Raw genomic sequence first — 21222 nt, 5'->3', positions numbered from 1 at the left:
CAGAGTAGCTGAAAGTGAACCTCCTTACAGCTGTGTGCAAGGAGAAAGGAAGAAGGCAGGCAAAAACACACGGGTATTTTTGGGAGCTATGGGTTTCTGACATCTGCAAAAGATCCTTCTCAATATAAACAGAGGCATGTTGGGGGAAAAATTAATGACTTAGGGCTATGAAAAGGAATCTCTATCAAAATTTGTTTCACATACATTTTTAAGATTGACTCTGATCTTCACTTGAAGTTAATCTTCTAAGCAGGAGCAGAAGCCTGCCAAGATGTGCTTTGACACAGTGCACTCAAACTAACAGATGGGCTCAGTATTTAAAACTAAGCAGGTACATTGTCTTTATACAAGACTCAGGTGTAAGACTCTTTTGGCAATCTTCTAGACAAAGCAAGCAATTGCCACACGCACGTTGGTCAATGAAAGACGAAAGGTTTCATTTTAAGTAAGCAAAGGCGGCAGTTGATTCCTGGCATTCACATGTTTTCCAGCAGTATGGGACTAGCTGTTTTGCTGGGTCCTTAATGGATGCATATGGTCGACTGCAGACTCCTCCAAGAATGTGTATATATTGCTATCTCTATTTTTTTATTGCAATTAAAGGATTGGAGAAGGTGCTGGGATAGATATAATTGTTTAATAAAATATTTTCAGTACAAAATGGAGGAAATTTCCTCAAAATAATATGACTCTCTCTTCAACTTTTTGCATTATTCCTATACTTTCTTCCATTAGCTTTGTTTCCACATGATAAAGACACAAGTTTCTCATGTTTGTTTGTTCTTTTTACTTTGACAGTAATGATGGTTTCTCATGAGTCTTGGGTTGTTGGCTCTAACAGGATACTCCTTTTTCTCATTATAAAGTACCAGTGGAAAGAAGCATATACTTGGCAAAAGTGGACAAAAAAGTAAAAGAAATAGTTGGTCAAGTATAATGTTAAAAAAGCTACCCCACTTCATATTTGGAGGACTCCCAAATCAGTCGCTATATATACACAACGTAGAGGACAGAGAACAATTTTACTAACTTTGGAAAGAGATGTGCCACAGAAGTTGGGTGGAATAAGTAGACTGTCACTAAGTGAATTACTGCATTAGTGGTTAATCTTCCCTCTTGTCATATGTCACCTCTTCCTCCATCATTCAGAAGCAATCCTGACAGATAGTAAGCATCATAAGCATTAGCCTTCTACAGGCAGTGGACTTAACCTCACAGTGCAGGACTTCTTTCCACATGCTGTATCAGCCAGAATTGCCGTGTCTTAATATGTAATGACAGGTGAAGGTGAGCCCAGAAAGCCCCACTGATGGTTTTAGGGATCACTGTCACCGATATCTCAGGCCAGGAGAATAACCACCCAGCTGATGAAAAGACCCTGCAAAAAGCACCAGGCCTATTAGAAGACAAATCTTTGGAGAGCCACAATATAACCTTTATTTTAGTCTTAGACAGAAAACAACAATTCGGATTCTTGTAAAGCACTTAATATTATGCCAATTAAATAAGCACCTGTGAGCCCAAGGCTTTGAACATCAGTTTTATCTGGACTTCTAAAAATCCAGTGTGAATCTTCAGATGGCTCTAGGCTTTTAAAAGTCTAGAACTGTTGCCTAAATGATTTCTGACAAAATTGCAAACTCAGTTCCCCTATTCTGGTCATTCGGGGGGGTTTTCATTCTTTTTTTCTTTTTTTTTAAGGTCACTAACTATTTGGATTCAGGACCATAATCAATGTTAATTGCATATATTTGTTTTGGATAATTGCTTGGATGACTGTTTATCAGAAAGTAAACATTACCCTTAACTGGTTATTTTAGAACTGACAATGATAAATGAAGACTGATTATTTTAAAGGAGTATTTATTTTCCTCTCTCACGTGCAGCTCATAGAGCTTGGGGATGGAACTAAAATCATGTGTTCTCTTTTCCCCTGCATTATCTCTTCATCTGAAACTGCCAGTCATGCTTATTTATTAACGCAAACAAAAGAACTTACAGTTTTGATATCAAATAAAAGATATTAAGTGATTTAACTAATTCCATGAATGTGCCTGAAATTATGAGAAATTATGAGTATTTCTTACCATATTTGTTCTTTATCTTATTAAGTGACAATAATGCAGAGGCTAAATGACACCTTCCAAACAAAACACATTCTAAATTTAATTATGTCAAGTGTAATCACAGGAATCTAAATTAACATAAGAATATTATAATTCTGCACAGTAAATAGAAGTAGACCGAGTTATGTTGTAAAAAATTTAAGATATAAGCTTTTTTTTTTGTCAGACCCTTATTTTGCTCTCCGGAGCTAGATTCAAATCCAGGGTTTTTAACCCCACAGATAAGCAATAATCCATAATTCAATCCACTCTTCCTTAAATGCAAATATTTTTCTTACTGGATCTACATTATTTAAATTCCAGACAATATTACTTGTTCAGCAATATGCTAAACTGTTATTATAGCCTGAGCCAAGAAGACAGATGATCTTGAAGATGAGGCAGGAGACAAGTTAAAAAATCCATGACTGATTTCAAAGCTGACCAATGCTTAATTGATTGAGACTCAGAAGGCAAAAAGAAAATAACATCAACTTTTATGATTGTAACTGAATAGAAAGTCTCTAATATATCATAAAAAGAATCTTTAACATTGATAATGACATATAAACAAACAAGACTGGTGTTTTTGCACGCAGTTACATGGATGCAAGCCTTATTTGCAAGGGAGACAAAGAAAAGGAGCAAATTTATTAGAAGATGCAATGGATATGCTAAAAAATTAAAGAGGATAACTTATCTCCAGAATATACACTCAGCCATTTCAGTCATGTAATAAGTGACCTTGTCCTTCTCACATTACATTCAAAAAGTACACATAAATCACACAGCAAAGCAGCATAATGTCTTGTAACAAAGCAATTTCCCAAAGGGTATTTAAAAGCAGTTTGAGAGTGTTAGGATTGGGGTGGTACAGTTTGTCTTGCTGTGTGGTCTTGCCCCCCTTTGTACATCACTGGGATACAGTTAGTCAATAAGAATTGAGTTATAAAATTGCTTCAGTGTGTAGCTTTCCAGAGCAAGGTCTACTCATCTGAATGGTTTTCCTCACAAGAGGAAGAAGAAATAGGAGGAGTGCATCAAAATCAGTTTGTATTGCAGCACAAGGTTTCTGATTTCACCAGTGTTACTGTGTCAACTGGTGCTAACAAACGTTTAGAACAAAGGGGAAAAAACATGCTGCGTCAGTGAGGAAAATGGATACTGAGATACAAAAAGGAAAAAAAAAAGCACAACATGATATTGTGTGATTACACGATAGAGTCATTGAGCCTGGAATATGTTTTAGAAACCTTTTTCTACCTACATGTGGGATTTGGTATTTTAAGGTAAATAAATTACTGTGAAAGCCTTATTTCTGTTTTGTTAGTGTACTATTGCTTTCTTTATTTCCTGGAGATTACATTTTTGGCAGTGCATGGTTTCAGTGAAATCTAACAAATAACACCAATACAATATTGTTTACAACCCCACCTAGCGGTCTTAAACTTAAAAATTTCCAATGGATTTATGTAGTTGAGAGACTGTACGTTTAGAAGTCTCTCCTCCTTATTTGTTTCTCGCTATATTCTTCTTATTTTTATACTTGAAAATTCAGTTAAAAACTAAATGCATTTTATTTATTTTCTTTATTTCAGTTAAAAACTCAATGCATATTTATTTAAATGCATTATAAAATGCATTTATAATGACCTTGTGCTGCAACAAAAACTGATTTTGATGTACTCTTCCTATTTCTTCTTCCTCTTGTGAGGAAAACCATTCAGATGAGTAGACCTTGCTCTGGAAAGCTACACACTTTATTTAAAGCATTTAGAGGCTTTGCAGTACCTCTATTACAGCAGTAATTATTTTACAGATACTTAGCAATTTTCATCCTGAAGAGTCAAAATATTTTATAACTGCAACATAACAAGCCAAGATGCAAACTGTACATAGGGATCCTGCCACTCAGTGCTGGCCGAATCCATTCTTGAAGTGGAACTCACCATCTGTTTGGCAATATATGGCAACATTACAGACCATTTAAAACAAAGAGGAACAGTGAAACTGCAAAAAGTAAGACAGAGACTCATACTTCCCAAATGAGGATATAAGAAGTACACAGGCATCAATATTTTAGCTCTTGCAAATAATGACCTACGATACGTAATTACAAATGCTGAGGATCTTGATTTTATATCCAAACTGAGAAACAACCTGTAGAAGAATGCTGTCCCCCGTTACAGTACAGGACATTTGTACTTAAGTTACTCAGAGGAAAGGGTGCCATCTGCTGAATTGCCAATGTACATAAGCAATTTATTTCCCAGGATAACCTGGTAAAGAGAATCTTGCATTTAGAATCTTTAAGCACTTGCATCTTAACCATCTTTACATTGGTCTCCTGTACATATGGATTAGGATTTGGTCTTTAAATACCTTTGATGACCTTTTGCTGAGACCACTGTCTATCCAGTGAGAAATATACTCTCACTGCCTAGTGTCGTGTTTCCTGTCTACTTACTTTACGTGCTATTGGGCTCAAGAGCATCTATTTTTTTCTTTCTGTATTAGAACAGCAGCGATTTCAAAAAGATCCAATGGGACATTACAGCTTATGTGTGCTTCATGCTACAGATAATATATAAGAAAGTATCACTAAGGCATTGACTAAAGCCTCATGGACCACATATGAAGTGTCAATAAGGCATGAGAAATATAGGCAATACAAAGCTATAATTCTTAGAAAGGGAAGAAAATATAATAAATCAGCAAAAGAAAAACATGTCTTTGCAAGAAACAATTTTTCTAATTGGATTTTGGATGAGGCCTTCATAAATGCATTTACCCTCATTAATATTCCAAACAGACCCTTAATTTTTAAATAATATCTTGGATGTGAAAATCTATATGTAAAAGTTATCTTTTCATCCAGAAGAATAATTTGTTTCTGTGAAAACAAACCAATTATGCATATGTGAGTATGCCCGATTATTAGTGGCAAAGGCAATAACGGTTTAAAAGAGATAATCTTATTTCCTTGCTTCATGGATATTGAATTATTTTTAACCTTTTTCTGCATAACAGCTTCCAATGACAGGTCCCACGCTCCTCACTTTCTCATATACACAGCCTGGCCAATAGTGTAATGTAGGGACAGTTCATAAAAGGTATGAGAGAGTTTCCCCAGAAGGAGACTGGACTTGATTTTTACCTCTCCTAGGCAAGGGGTCAGTTGACCACAAAAATATGCGATTCTTGTATTATATAACTAACTCCTCTTATAGGTCCAAGTCATAGTTTGCATTTTTGATGACTTGACATTATTTAAGAATGATCTGGCATTCCTCTGCTTAGCCTAAATGGCACGTCTCCCGGGTTTCTGACTGAGTATTTGCATTTGTTTTCTTCATTCACTTCTTGTGTTCCAGCATGAATGGCTCTGCTGTACTTCCAAAGCACTTCACGAAGGCCTTACACAGACCGGGGGTGCTGGGGGGCAGCAGGCTCAGCAGGAGCCAGCAGTGCCCCGGCAGCCAGGAGGGCAAACCGCATCCGGGGTGCATCAAACACAGCACGGCCAGCCGGGCGAGAGCGGGGATTGTCCCGCCGTGTCCAGCGTTGGTGCGGCCTCGCCTGGAGTGTGTGTGCAGCTTTGGGCCCCACAATTTAAGAAGGATGTGAAGGTCCTCGAATGCGTCCGGAGGAGGGCAACCAAGCTGGTGGCAGGGCTGGAAGGAATGTCCTAGGAGGAGCGGCTGAGGACTCTGGGTTTGTCTCGTTTGGAGAGAGGGAGGCTGAGGGGCGACCTTGTTGCTCTCTGCAGCTTCCTGGGGAGGGGACGTGGAGAGAGAGGTGCTGAGCTCTTCTCCCTGGGATCCAGGGACAGGACGCCTGGGAATGGTTCAAAGCTGCACCAGGGGAGGTTCAGACTGGACATTAGGAAGCATTTCTTTATCAAGAGGGTGGTCAAACACTTGAACAGGCTTCCTAGAGAGGTGGTCGATGCCCCAAGCCTGTCTCTTTAAGAGGCATTTGGACAATGTCCTTAATAACGTGCTTTAACTTTTGGTCAGCCCTGAAGTGGTCAGGCAGTTGGACTGGATGATTGTTGTCGGTCCCTTGCAACTGAAATAGTCTGTTCTATTCTAAACCTTTTGGCTGAGTGAGTTGTACAATATCTTTGTTCTAAGATATCCATCCATTTTATTATGAGCTGGCCGATACTTTCTCTCATTTGTCATTAAGTCCCATCCTACTTCCTCACTGATCCCTTTGAATTATTGCCTTTAATGCAGAAATGAGTTTAAGGCTGTGTTTCTATTAGACACTTAAGCTGATTTGACAGGTAACTACAGAGAAAGAAGGGAGATACCATTCAGCTCACATCTTCCTCCCAACTCCCAGCTATTTACTCTTGCCCTTAACTTGTAGTGTGACTTTATTTTGACTTCAATTAAAGCGATACAAAACAATCCCCCCCACCCGCCAACATAGATTGTTTTCAGCAGTGTAGTGACACAAATTCACACGCATAAGGATCACAGAGGAGAATCGGTATAAAGGAAAGGGTACGATCTGTGAATATCCGCCGGTGGAGAGTCAGGAGCTAAGGAGGAGCAGGAAAGGGGATGAGCAAGGACGGGCAGATGGAAGAGGCAATGAGATTGCCTTTTGGTAGTCATGAGCCACTGGATGAGCTCAGCTGCCCATGGAATCAGCCTAAGGATAGACAGTTAACACAGTGAATAGTGAAAAGCTTGTGGCCAGATCTGGTCCTTGAACCAGAACATCACTAGGTTGCACAAGTACTAGTGCCTTTGAACAGGCCTGTGGCTAGGCAGGAGGAAGGGACCCTGCCGGTGCTAGTACGGGTCGGTCTGTGGTAGCATTGAGCACACCCTACGGACACCTGGAAGAAGATGGAAGCTCAAATTCCTGGAATTTAACTGTGTATCAGCTGAGCTATCCTAACTACCCATGAGTGCTCCTAGCAAACCTCAGGTTAATTATTTAGCTTACATTGAAAGGCAAGAAGCTTAAATTAGGATACATCACCTAATATTTACCACGGACCAAGACCGGGCCCTCTGCCAGGGTGCACATAGCTTGGCAAACAAGCAGGATCTTCTTTAGCTCCAAGAACTTGTTGCTGTGGATAAGTCCTAACTTGATACACTGCACATCTCCCACTCCTAGCATCCAGACCACCAGCACAGGCGTAGTCTTGAGAAACACTGAAGTGGCGTGTAGGTTGCCATGTCGAAGTGACTATTGCTGTAACTGCATAGAACTCACTCATTCCCAGCTGCTACAGCTCTTGCTTTTCTGTATCCATACCACTGCTTACATGTGATGAGCAACACATAACACCAGTATTATAAATCGATCCGTAGTTAATTATAATAACTCTGATAATGGTCTGTTGTTTTGATTCAGATGCGCTTTAAAGTGCCTGCCTTCACCACATTCAGGGTGTTTTCTCCTATGCAGCCCCTTTTTTTTTCTCTTCTTTTTAAGTCTTTGCTCCAAAAAGGTGAAAACCATTTAAATTCTTGTTTAAAAGTGATTCAGCTGGTTTGATAAGTCAGTAAATTATTCTGCAGGTTTGCACAGGACTTTGTACCTTGTATTAGCATACGTTACTTCAAAAGCTTAGCAGAAATACGCATATCTATATAAAAAAAAAATATACACTGTAGCACCTAATCCACTTCTATAGTCAGTCATAAGGTTTCTGCAAAACAAAACTGCATTCCTATTTGGTGAATGCAGTTCAACACATTCATAGCTACAGGATGGTGTCAGTTTAATCACATTTCAAGCTTTTGACACGGCATTAAGCAAATACTAGCTTGTATAAATTTGTTTCCAAAAGTATTTTGAGATTCTGTATTTAATCAAGGTGAAGAATAGCAGAAAAATCACATGCATGAGAGATGATGTTTAGTGGTACTCATAAGCAAGCAGGTCAATCACACCACCACAATCAAATCCATTCCGAGTGGGATTTTGAATGTGCTATGATTGTGGGGAAGAAGTGAGATGCTAGTAGCCAATAGCTTGGCAAGTAAATCTTTTATGGCTTCTCTGGTTTGAAACTGAGCCTCTGGAGAAAAAGAGAAATTAAGCAACATTTTGCAATAACATTTTTATTGGGTTTTAGATTTGTTCTTAGGTGGATACAGAGAAGAACATAAAACACTGAGTTACGTTACGTTTGCAGATTTTGTATGGTTTGAGAATTCTGTAACTTCATTTAGAAATAACAGTACAAGTTACAAAAGGAAGCGACATTATAATGAGTGTAGTGGGTGTTTGAGAGGGATATGGAGTTTGACCTGATTACAATGATACTTAGCTTTCAATTTTATACTTAAATCTTGTTCACTGCCCACTCAATACATAAATATTTACTGAAGTAAGATAGCTTTTGAAATTAGCACATGGCAAATTCACATCTAGCTCTGAAAGAAATTTCAGTAGCAAACAATCCTCACTCTACCCAAGATCACTTTGATATTCAGTCTCAAAACTATTAGAAGCAGCAGGCTGAATTCTTCTTTCACTAATGAAACAAACTGTAATTCGTTGGATGGAGAGGAGTTATGTACACAGAAAGACAAAGTTGAGGGGAAGAATACTGAAACCAGGAAAGCAAATGATCACTGAATGGAGATGTGATCAAAGGAAACAGATCGTGAGTTTTTAGGCAACAAGTGAACACTTTTCAGTGTGTATCAGTAATGAAATTCAAGCTTGGGTTGGCAAAAGGTTTGCCAAAGTTAAATCCAGGACAGAAACCTTATCTGCCTGAATATCAGTTTTGAATACACTCAATCTCAGTGTACCAAAATTTATTTCAGTCAAAGAAGTTGCAGGGATCTTGATGTGGGCAAATGTTTGAAAGATTCCAGAAAGTATACGACCCAGTAGTGAGGTTTAATATCTAGGAGAAAGCTTCTGTGAATTGCAGGAGCATCATGTCAGGTAAAAATGGAAGTTGGTAGATCAGCAAAACCGCATCGGTTGCCATGAACTGATCTTCCTATTTGTTCTAGGGCAAAAGTATGTTAGCATCATCCGTTGCTTCCCCACCCAGTCTTGAAAATGACCCCAAAGGAGAACTCAGCAGAGGGGTGTGAATTTCTGGTTTCCTAAACAAGTTTACATTCTGTAATTCTTCTACTGTATAGCTGCCTTAAAACCAGAAAAGCTCCACTGGCATAAAACTGGACTTTTGGGGAATAAAAACGATCTTTCTTCCGCCTATTTTGATTCATGTCAAAGCCCATTATGTTGCAGGTGCAGGGAGCTTCATCTGAAGGGAAACAGGAAGCAGAATTCTAACTTGATGTAGCATAGATGAAAAAAGAGTATAATAGCCCTGTGCTAAACCATATCTATTCTGAAACTGCTCACATGAGGAATTCTGTCTTCCCTGAAAACCCAAAATACGCTACGTTAATTTTGCTACCAGTAGATGTAATTGGTCTTATGTACTAAATCATATATTTACTGGGTGCTCTACAGGTAAGCAATATAAGCAGAAATGTTTGCAAGCATTTCCGTGCATGCCCATACATAAAGTCCTTCTTATGTACATTTTCCATTTAAAAATTTATTTAAATTGCCATCACAATCATAAGTTAATCCTATGCAGTTTGTCTTTCTTTGGATAACTGCTTCTTTGAAAACATTTAAGATGGCTTGGAATCATTGGTTATGTTTTTGTTGATCATAAAGATATTAGATGGATATTAATTAGAACTAAGCTTTGGTGCATTTATACAAAAAGATTAAGACTATGTACACTTGAAAAAAGAGAATTAAACTGCTTTCTAGTTTTGCACAGGTCTCACTGGAAAAGAGAAACACGGTATACGTTATACAACCAACCTGACTGTAGACTTCTCAGTCTTTGCAAGATAAAAAAATTACTGTAATTAGTCCAGTAGAGTGGCAAGATCTCAAGGTAATCAGTGAGTAAAAACAAGGCTACATTTCCAAACCAGATAAAACAGCTATCCCAAAATTGTTTCCAGAGAAAACCAGTATGTTTTCAATAAATTATAAAACATACTTTTTTATATGTGGCAATGGTGTCCAAGCCCAAGTTCCTATTGCAAACTTATAAACACATTGCTGGTACAGCCAGTATCTCCGTATCAATACAATTTTATATTTTGCTACTCTTAACCTCTAGCATTACAAAGATTTATGAGTATGCTAACCTTTATGGTTTGTGAGAAGTTCCATAACCCATAGCATATAAGGGCAACTGCTTGGTAATCGGGCTAGAGATCTAAGTATGAATGTCACAGACTGTCTTACAGAGGATGTCAGTAATATCTGTAAATATAAGTTTGATATTAAATTGTCAGTTGCATATACAAAGCTTATTTATCTGAGTGAAGTCTGCAGGACCAATCCCAATATATCCATAATCACACCAGATACCAGATGCCGTATTAGTTTTTACTAGAATGTGAAGAGCATGATAAGATGTCAATATCTGCACAGGTCAAGACCAAAACACATATCTGTAATTCATTGGAGGATATATGAAAAATAAACTGAAAAAAATCATGCAAAGCATAATACATATGTTCATTTTTTAATAGATAAGATGATAAATATACTATGGTAAGTGCTATTCCATTTCTACAAGAAGTGTGGGTAGGAATGTTTACATACATTTTTATAATAAAAGCAAACGGGACAGGTCTGTTAGTACGTATGAACTACAGTTTCTGTAACATTATTTGCATCTGTAAATGGTTATATCTAAAAATGAAGTTTACAAATTCTAAGTATGAACTCATAAGAAAGAGCTCCAGCAACAAAGGAGAAACTTCCTAGAAAAAATGACAGTTTATATCCTTTCCCTAGCAGCCAGCTGATGCAAGACAAACACTATTCCGCAGTTCTTTTCCAACAGTTCTCTGTTTCTGAATTTCAAACCCATTTGTATGCTGGTCTTTGTTAGGAGCAGTAAATTCCTCCCGGTTGCCAAGAAAACCTTATTTTGCAGTGATTTGTCTACTTTTTTTGCATTGCACATCTCTCCTGTGCATAAAGGGAGTTAGAAATATTGCAAACGCTCATTTCTGGAGATCGTGATCTCTGACCTTTATCTGCATTTAACAACAGCTTAAATTCCCCATTTTGTTCAGCATAGTATTCACACAAAAGTCTTCTAAATAGGCCTCTACCAGCTGCTATTCAGTGTGTAAGAGCTGCTCCCATTGTAAAAGCCTTTTCTCCCACATTCCGTTGTTTTACGAGTAAAAAGTTACTGGTTGTTTTTTTAGCTTTTTTTTATTCTTTACATCTTTAATGAGAAGTGAAAATGCTAATAGTCTGCCATGCATTTTCTTTCTATGACTTTCTGCCAAGTACAGCTAAATCAGCAGTCAAAACACTAACGGTTTTTATGTTAACAATAAGAAAAATTTGAATAGTGGTTTGAAAAACGTGATTGTTTCACTAACATTTTAGTTCCCATCTAACCAACAAACATTTACAAAGAAAGCAGATACTTCTAGCTGTGATAATTTCTTATTTTCACAGCTTGTAGCCAAGCCTTTTCCTGACTACTTTAGGAAGCAATAGATTTGTTAGTAGTCTTAAGCTCTAATAATGGAAAGGTTAAGAAGTGCTAAATAGCTATATTGAGAATATGATTAAAAATGTAAGATCTAATTTTTCTTATTCTATCTTATGAATGTGATGTTACACATTTGTTACTCAGGCTACAGAGGTTGGATAAAAACAATTTATTATTTTCAAAACAAAAAAATGTACAAAACATCTAAATGGAAGCCTTTTATATCGTATTTGACATCTAAAATGAAGAAAGAAACAGAAATAAATCACATGAAGCTAGGGGAGACAGACATTCTTATTTTCCCAAAAAACAAGTTATAAATACCAAGTTAAGATGCATGTGAAATAGGAGAGGCCTGCATTTAATTATTCCTGAATATTAGATCCTGATTTGCAGGATGAAGAACGTAGCCCTCTGAGTCACTGGCACGTGGCCTCTAAATGGAACACAGTAAGAGCAACAGGCCCTGTATGCAGTAAGAACTATGTATTTCTCCTAAGACTTTGTCCAAAAAAACCCAAGAAAATGGTATCTGCAGGGTGGGAACATGCTACCTCATTCGCAACCGTGCATCCTGGATAACCCTCCTATCCCTCTCCCCTGTCCACAACTGCTCAGGAACTGGGCCAAAGCTTTCAGAACCTCTCCAGATCACACACCTGTTCTGGCACGCAGGAGAGGACTCAAAATTATCTTTGAGATTGCGTACAAAAAGAAAGAAGGGAAGGGTATTAACAGCTGCCACTTCCTTTATGCATGTGGATAAGGGCTAGAGGTACTACAATAACTGGAACAGAAATTAATACATATAAATTCAGCTTTTCTGGATGAAGGCAGTATGATCAAAAACGAATCCCTTTTTATGTAAGGCGCTGCATATGAGACACCCAATGGTTTTAGATACAGTGTTAGGAAGGAAATAATCTAATCAATTTGTTTCAGACTTGCCAAATTTCACACAAGCTTGCCTTAAATGAAAAAGCTATATATCACTAACTATAGATTCTGATTTCAGGCTCAGTCCTTCTAGGCAGGAAGATTCAGATTTATTTAGGGGCACACGCATAGCAGTAATAAAGTTAGCTAATCATTTGGCTACTTTGCAAGCAGCAGAGATCGCTACCTCTCCCTCCGGCTGAATTAAATTGCTAATGTGCTCTATGCTGAATGTATTGTCTGTGTGCTATTTATGCTGTCAACTCTCCATCATTAGAGGACTTAAAGATGCCTGTTTTGTGCATGCAAAGAGACTTTGGAGATCTGTGGCAATGTCTTCAGCTACTTACAGTGGCAGAACAGCAAGTGCCTACAAAACGCCAGTGGAAAAAACATGGTCACCTACAGACAGACACAAAAGAGGTTAGCTGCTTTTTTTGGTTTGTTTCTGCTTTTCTGAGTCCTACTCCCAGATGTACAAGTTAAATTCCACCTCAGCACCTAAACATTTCTAGAAATGGACCTGAGCAAAATTAGTTGGAATTCTGAGTTCACCACGTCATGAGATTGTTCCATAGCTTGGTGTTTTCAACTTGCTGTACTGAAATCTCCAACAGTCATATAACCTCAGACATAGTGAAAACAGTAAAGATATTTGCTATGTGACAGCTATGTGTCATTCATCTCTAACTCTCCTTCTGTCAAGCAACTATCCAGATTAATTAAGAGACCTCTCCTCAGGCTGATGTAGAGCCATCTTGCCAGTAGAGCTATCAAACTCACGCTGCAAGAAAGGAACAACTGGCAGAGATTTAGTTTGACACCTCTCCTACTGATGGGACATTCAAAGAATGAGAAGAAACACGCAAGTCTGCCTATGCAGGGTCAGAAAATGAGCATATCCAGGCCAGTATCTTGTTTCCAACAGTGTCTATGTGGTGAGTTAACCTTGCCTGGCTGCCAGATGCCCACTAAGCCGCTCTCCCACTCCCCCACCTCAACAGCTCAGGGAGAGAAAATAAGATGATAAAGCTCGTGGCTCGAGATGAAGACAGGGAGATCACTTATTAACTACCATCAGGTGAAAAACAGAATTAACTGGGGGAAGATTAATTCAATTTATTGCCAATTTAAAATTGAGCAGGATGGTGAGAAACAAAGCCAAAAAGAAAATCACCCTCCCTCCACCCCCGCTTCTTCCCAGGCTCTACTTTACTCCTTTGTTCTGACTATTCTACCTCCTCCCCCATGAGCGGGGCAGTGGGCATGGGGAATGGGGATTGCACTATTCAGCAATAAAACATTCCAACAGTTTTCATCGCAGTTTTCATCACAAATCCAAAACATAGGACCATACAAGCTACCACGAAGAAAATTACCTCTATCGCAACCAAAACCAGTACACGCTTCTCTACCGCTCCTTCCTCTTCACACTGTCCCCCTTCTCCAGCGTGGGGTCCCTCCCACATAGTACAGTCCTTCCCAGACTTCTCCAGCATCGGTCCTTCCCACAGGCTGCAGTTCTTCAAGAACTGCTCCAGCATGGGTCCTTTCCGTGGGGTACAGTCCTTCAGGAAGAGACTCCTGGTGACTTCTCACAGAAGCCACTCCTGCAGCCCCCCTGCTACCAAACCCTTGCCACGTAAACCCAATACAAGCTAATAGCAGATGTCTAGTGAAAGTACGGGAATAACACAAGGAACAGTGACAGGCAGCTGCTCCGATTTGCTTTAGAATCTAGCGTACAGAGGAGGCACTGTTCAGCCCTCCTTCTGGGAAGCAGTATGGCGTTCATCCCAGACTGAATCCTTAGGCACCTTCAGGCACTGCAGTGATCTAAAACCCAAGAACATTGTTACAAATGCTTAGAAAGGGCATACAGTACAAAAGTGGAAGCACCACTAAACCACTATTAATCCATGGTGGGCCTACACCCTGAATAATCAGTTCTGTTCCAGCTCCCCCTGTCAGGGAAGATATAGTAGGACCAGAAAATGAAAAGAAAGGATGTTCCAAGTCATAGAAGAACTTATGGATTGAAAAGTGGACTAGAATCTTGTCACTCAGAAAAGGCAAAACTTAAAGTCAAGATGATAGGCATCTATAAAGTCAGAACTTAAAAAGGAAACAATTATTTGCTGTTTCTCTTATTGTAAGAATTAGGAAGTATCAAATTAAACTACCTGATAGCAAGTTCTACACAAACAACAAGGGGACCCTTTTTTCCCACAGCACAAAGCTAAATTCTGGAATTACTACTACAGGTTGTATAAAAATACGCAAAAAGTTCCAAAAAACAATTAAGTAAAATTATGATCCAGGAATGATAATAGATGTAGGGCCAGCTCCTACATTTCTATCCTTGGAGCTCCACTTAAATAGAAAGGATCAAAAGCTTGGAAGTGGTGGGACAGAGCTATCTGACTATCCTTGTGTAAAGTTAGATCCAGAGATAATGCTAATACAGACTAGCAGCACTCCTCTTTGTAAGACCACATCCTTATCTGGAAGCTAGTGCCCATGATGGGCTCTGATAGACAGCGGTACCAACTCCATTATCACAGTATGCGTGTGGGAACATATGCTTGCTGCTGGTTTTGTTCAAAGCTATCAGGTCGGCCCTGCAGCATGGTATGCCTAATTGTGCCAGGGCTAGGACGCACATTGCATTTTTATTTCGGTCATGCTCATTTTCAGAAACAGATGAAAGTATAGCTCTGCTCACATGCAAAGCATACTGGGCTTTACCAGTCATGACAGGCAACGTGGAATGCAATTGCACTGGTATGCTTGCCCCATAGTATTTCCTGTTCGTTAGTCACCATAAGTATTAACACCCATGTCTCTTATTTATAAATGTCCTTCTCCAACGCGCACGCGCGCGCGCACAGACACCCACCCACCTAGCTCCCTCTCCCTGACATTTCTTTCAACAGTCATGCGACAGCCCGTAGCTTCGGGCTCTGATGAGGGAGAGCGTGGGATTGTGGAAAGGCACAGCAAAGCTGAGCACTCTCCCAAAGAGCGGTAAGCGCAGAGAACAGACACGTTATAAAGTATGAAAATATTTTGGGATTGTCTAGTGTGAAACCATTTTTTTCTGCTGCCAAATACAAGCAAATTATATTGACCTCACATAAAGTACTGGCAAAAAGCAGATCCTGAAAGTCAGCATATAATAGCAGCATGCTATGGGCAGCCTGTTCCATTGGGAGGCATAAAAATAAATGAGAACGTTTATCGGGAGGTCAGAACAACTTCGTGTGATTCAGCACAAAGAGTAGGAGCGTGCAGAAGGAAAGGCTGAACCTGCTTACCGGGACTGCACACCGCACTCAGGAGTCCACGGCTAAAGCATCGTCTGCTGCCTGAGATTGCCCCGAGTTCATTCCAATTAGATGAACGCAGAAGCCTGCTTCAGGTAACTTGCCTATAGCACGTTCTCAGAAAAAAGACATGAAGCATTAAACCCAGTTACATTCTTGCTTGACCTTTAATGGCACCTGAGAAAGAAAAGATATCTTGTAGCATCAGTCTGTGAGGATAAAATAATCAGTCATCATAAAAATGAAGACTGAAGATGTGTGTCACCACCTATTTTCGACATACAGCTCTGGGCCGCGAGTCTGGTATTTGGTGAATCTTCACACAAACACTGTGAGTGTCCAGTATCACGCCCGTGAAACACTGACGGCGCATACCATCACATCAGTGACAAACTCAACAAAAGGCAACAAAAACGCCTCAGTTGTCCAATATCCCATGGAGTCAAGGAGCATCCTTACTCCCTGATCTGTTTCCAGCATTGTCTACGTCGCCCTCTTGTTATTACCAACCCTCTCTCTGGGAGGCAAAGGTGAAGATACGCTGCCTCAGGCCTCCCTGATAAAAACCTCCAAGAATACCTTACACCAAAGCAGAAGTGTGACCTCATCTCCCCTCTTCCCCCGTCCCGTCTCTGCTGCCTGGTGGCTCCCCATCCTTCGTCAAAACAAAATCCTTTTCTTTTCTCCTTCAATTTCTGTATCTTAAGCTGGTATAAAATGGACACAGTAGAAAATATGGTTTGTTTTTTTAGTGCAAATCACTTGTTATCGGGTAAACTCTAACTAGGCCTTTGTTGTATTTATGTACATGCCCTTTCGTCTTAAATCGATAATTATGTCTTTTTTAAAAATCACATTACTTTACCTACCACATCTGCACTGCAAAGCAGAAGAGAGTCAGGCAGCCAGGGAGTAGGTGAGCAGCTTTTCCACAGGTGAAATACACTTCTGGTACATATAACAGTAGAAGCCGGGACTATGTTCCTAATCCTACACTTCATTTATTAAGTCAAATCGTCGTGATATTTATTTTCTCATTTGTGTTAGGCACCAGAAGAGATCTACTCTGGTCTTATTAAGTGCACAGCAAAACACAACTGTTCATTTTGACTTTTTCTTAGTTGAACGTCAAGAAAGGGATATTAATCTTTTGAACCATATAGCAACAGCAACAGAAGGTGTAGTTTCACCAAGAGTTGAAAATGTCTTCTGTTTTAATCATAGTCATTTGTTCCTACCCATAAAAATGATGGACATAATATAAATTAAGGAAAATAAATAAATACATTCAAATAGTTATTTCGAGAGGGGGGGAGAGAGAGACAACTCTACTGCCTCTATTTCAATTACAGGAAAAGAACAATGATCCCCTTGTTGTGTGTACATGCAACTAATAATTCCTGATGCTTTGCTCCTCCCACTTCCTTCTCTGCTTTAACACTAAATTAGTCACAATAATACAATAACAATAATTATCTTGTTCCTGGATTCCGGTCCATTCTCATCAACACAGTAGCAAAACATATTGTACTCCCCACCCTATTTACATACTGTCCTCAGTAACTGAGCTCAGGTAGACTTCAATAAAATCTTACATTGCCATTATTCTTGTTCAAAAACTTTTTTAACCCCATATGTTTATGTATCTATATGTGTTGGTTTTGTGCAATTATTTAATTCTTATAGCTTAGGCACACAGAAAGATATCTTAAGGCTATCCAAGTTTTCTCAAGTTTTCAGTAGCAAAAATTTCTTCTTAAATGACAATAAGCAAAGACATTTTCATCTTCAAAGGAGTAATTTCCACTGCTCTAGCCTGGGTTAAGCAGTAGAAATTAACTGTCACCCAGGTTTTTCTGCACCTGCTGAGATCAGGTATTCTTAAACCTGCAAGCACTGTCCCTAACTGAAGACATCATCCTGGATAGGAAGAGGGAAGAGAATATTGATGTCTAAACACTCTATTTTCTCTGAAATGTTTTGTGACTTTTCACTATTAGCTTCATATATTAAAAAAATGGAAATCAATCCGTATATGTGATTTCAGGTGAAGAGTTCTTCCTATTTATTAGGATATTTGTGTACAAGGTATGCCAATACATGTTTTTTTCTTTTTTTAAGCATATAATAAAAGCTATTGGAAACGCGAAAGGTATAGAATCATAGAATCATAGAATCATACAGGTTGGAAAAGACCTCGAAGATCATCAAGTCCAACCGTCAACCCAACCCCCCCATGCCCACTACACCATGTCCCTAAGCGCCTCATCTACACGTCTTTTAAATACCTCCAGGGATGGTGACTCCACCACTTCCCTGGACAGCCTGGTCCAAGGCCTGACCACTCTTTCAGTAAAGAAATTTCTCCTAATGTCCAGTCTAAACCTCCCCTGGCGCAACTTGAGGCCGTTTCTTCTCGTCCTATCGCTGTTACTTGGGAGAAGAGACCAACACCCACCTGGCTACAACCTCCTTTCAGGCAGTTGTAGAGCGCGATGAGGTCTCCCCTCAGCCTCCTCTTCTCCAGGCTAAACCACCTCAGTTCCCTCAGCCGCCCCCCATCAGACTTGTGCTCCAGGCCCTTCACCAGCTTCGTTGCCCTCCTCTGGACACGCTCCAGCACCTCAATGTCCTTCTTGTCGTGAGGGGCCCAGAACTGAACACAGGATTTGAGGTGCAGCCTCACCAGTGCCCAGTACAGGGGCACGATCACCTCCCTGCTCCTGCTGGCCACACTAGTTCTGATACAGGCCAGGATGCCGTTGGCCTTCTTGGCCACCTGGGCACACTGCCGGCTCGTGTTCAGCCGCTCTCGACCAGCACCCCCAGGTCCTTTTCCTCTGGGCACTTTCCAGCCACTCTTCCCCAAGCCTGTAGCGTTGCCTGGGGTTGTTGTGGCCGAAGTGCAGGACCCGGCACTTGGCCTTGTTGAACCTCATACATTGGCCTCGGCCCATCGACCCAGCCTGTCCAGGTCCCTCTGCAGAGCCTTCCCACCCTCCAGCAGATCAACACTCCCGCCCAGCCTGGTGTCATCTGCAAACTGACTGAGGGAGCACTTGATCCCCTCGTCCAGATCGTTGATGAAGATATTGAACAGGACCGGCCCCAGCACTGAGCCCTGGGGAACACCGCTCGTGACCGGCCCCCAACTGGATTTAACTCCCTTCACCACAACTCTCTGGGCTCGGGCGTCCAGCCAGTTTTTTACCCAGCGAAGAGTGGACCTGTCTGAGCTGTGAGCCACCAGCTTCTCTAGGAGAATGCTGTGGGAGACAGTGTCAAAGGCTTCACTGAAGTCCAGGTAGACCACATCCACAGCCTTTCCCTCATCCACTAGCGGGTCACCTGCTCATAGAAGGAGATCAGGTTGGTCAAGCAGGACCTGCCTTCCATGAACCCGTGCTGGCTGGGCCTGATCCCCTGGTTGTCCCGCACATGGCTTGTGAGCGCCCTCAAGATGAACTGCTCCATGATCTTCCCTGGCACCGGGGTCAGGCTGACCGCCCTGTAGTTCCCCGGATCCTCCTTCCAGCCCTTCTTGTAGATGGGCGTCACATTGGCAAGCCTCCAGTCGTCTGGGACCTCCCCAGTTAACCAGGACTGCTGGTAAATGATGGAGAGTGGCTTGGCAAGCTCCTCCGCCAGCTCCCTCAGTACCCTCGGGTGGATCCCATCCGGCCCCATAGACTTGTGAGCGTCCAGGTGGCGTAGCAGGTCGTTAACTGCTTCCTCTTGGATTATGGGGGTTTATCCTGCTCACCGTCCCTGTCTTCCAGCTCAGGGGGCTGAGTACCCTGAGGATAACTGCTCTGACTATTAAAGTCTGAGGCAAAGAAGACGTTGAGTACCTCAGCCTTATCCTCGTCCTTGGTGGCAACGTTCCCCCCTGCATCCAATAGAGGATGGAGATTCTCCTTGGCTCTCCTTTTGTCATTAATATACTTGTAAAAGCATTTTTTGTTGTCTCTCATTTTTTGTTGTCTCTCATAACAGTGGCCAAGGTAGTTGTGGTTCCTGTTGTCTGCTGAAGAATATGTTAGTTTTGAATTATTTCTTTTGCTTTAAGTTTATGTATCTCTGCTATATACTTGCCTTGGCTTTAGAAAGAAGACTAGTTATTCCACAGAAATGAGTGAAAGAGACTATAGGTATTCTGAGAAGACAAACTAGCAGAAGCATTTTAATCAATGTTTTTAATTCAAATCAGCTGTAAGAGCTCCTCGGTGAATAAAATATTACCAAAAGTTGAGTTCTGTGCCTCATAGAGCTTTAGACTTCTTCCTGACTTGGAGTATGCAGTTGAAGGAAGTCAACTTTAAACAAAGATTTTAAAACATTGATACTTTCTATAATAGAATTCCAGAAATAGTAACTACAGTAAAAAAAGAACAAACCACCTTTATAAAACAAAACCAAATCATTTTTATCAATTCTAAAATGTTTCTGTAATTTTAAAGATGCATTATTTTAGCTTGCAAAATATATCTGTAGTCTAAAACTAAAATTTAAAAAGAAGATATGGGTACACTTGGTCCGTCTACCCAAAAGTATTATTACCCGACAAATTTAATCTATTAATATGGTTCAATTGCCTTCTTCTTTACACTCTTTTAAAGCAAGAACAGATGTAATTCAGAAGGCACATAAAACCTTCTTGATTAAATAAATTGATAACAGAAAGAAGTAAATATTTTTATGCTTTAAAAAAATATTAGCTATCAGGAACACTGGACAATGATTTTTTTCTGGATACTGAAAAGGAAGTATCGATTTATAAAGTAACAAGAAGAAAACCTTTTAAAAATAGGTGTGCACCGCAGAGTTTTATCTCACGAAACTGGGATCTTTATGGGCCAAAATTATTTCAGTTTGATTTTCATAAAGTTAAAAAGTCTTTTAGTTTCAAAGCTTCCCATATCAAAATTAGTTTTTATTTAAATTAGTTTTCCATATCAAAAAATTTAAAAGCAGTGATTTTCACCTTGCCTTAAAAAATTACCATGTTCAAAATGCCTGCATCGTAAAGGCTAGACATGTATTTTTATTAATTATTTATTTCTAGAAGAATTATGCAATGTTTCTCACTGGCAGTATTACAGTAGTTTCTTTGAGGCTTTATCTGTTCTAAATTCTTTCGTCTCTGCAATAAATTAGTATTTTTTTCTTTTTTTCATACCAGTACTGTGTACTTTGCAGTTTGGATGGTTAGAACGAGCCTTTCACTGTCACCATACTTACAAGGCTTGTTTAAGCTGTGGACCGTCATTTGCATTTGTCCTCTGAGGACAACTTTCTAGTT

Source organism: Calonectris borealis, chromosome 6 (genome assembly GCF_964195595.1).
Source record: "Calonectris borealis chromosome 6, bCalBor7.hap1.2, whole genome shotgun sequence".
Lineage (NCBI taxonomy): Eukaryota > Metazoa > Chordata > Aves > Procellariiformes > Procellariidae > Calonectris > Calonectris borealis.
The sequence above is the reverse complement of the archived record's forward strand: the minus strand, read 5'-3'. Positions refer to the sequence as shown.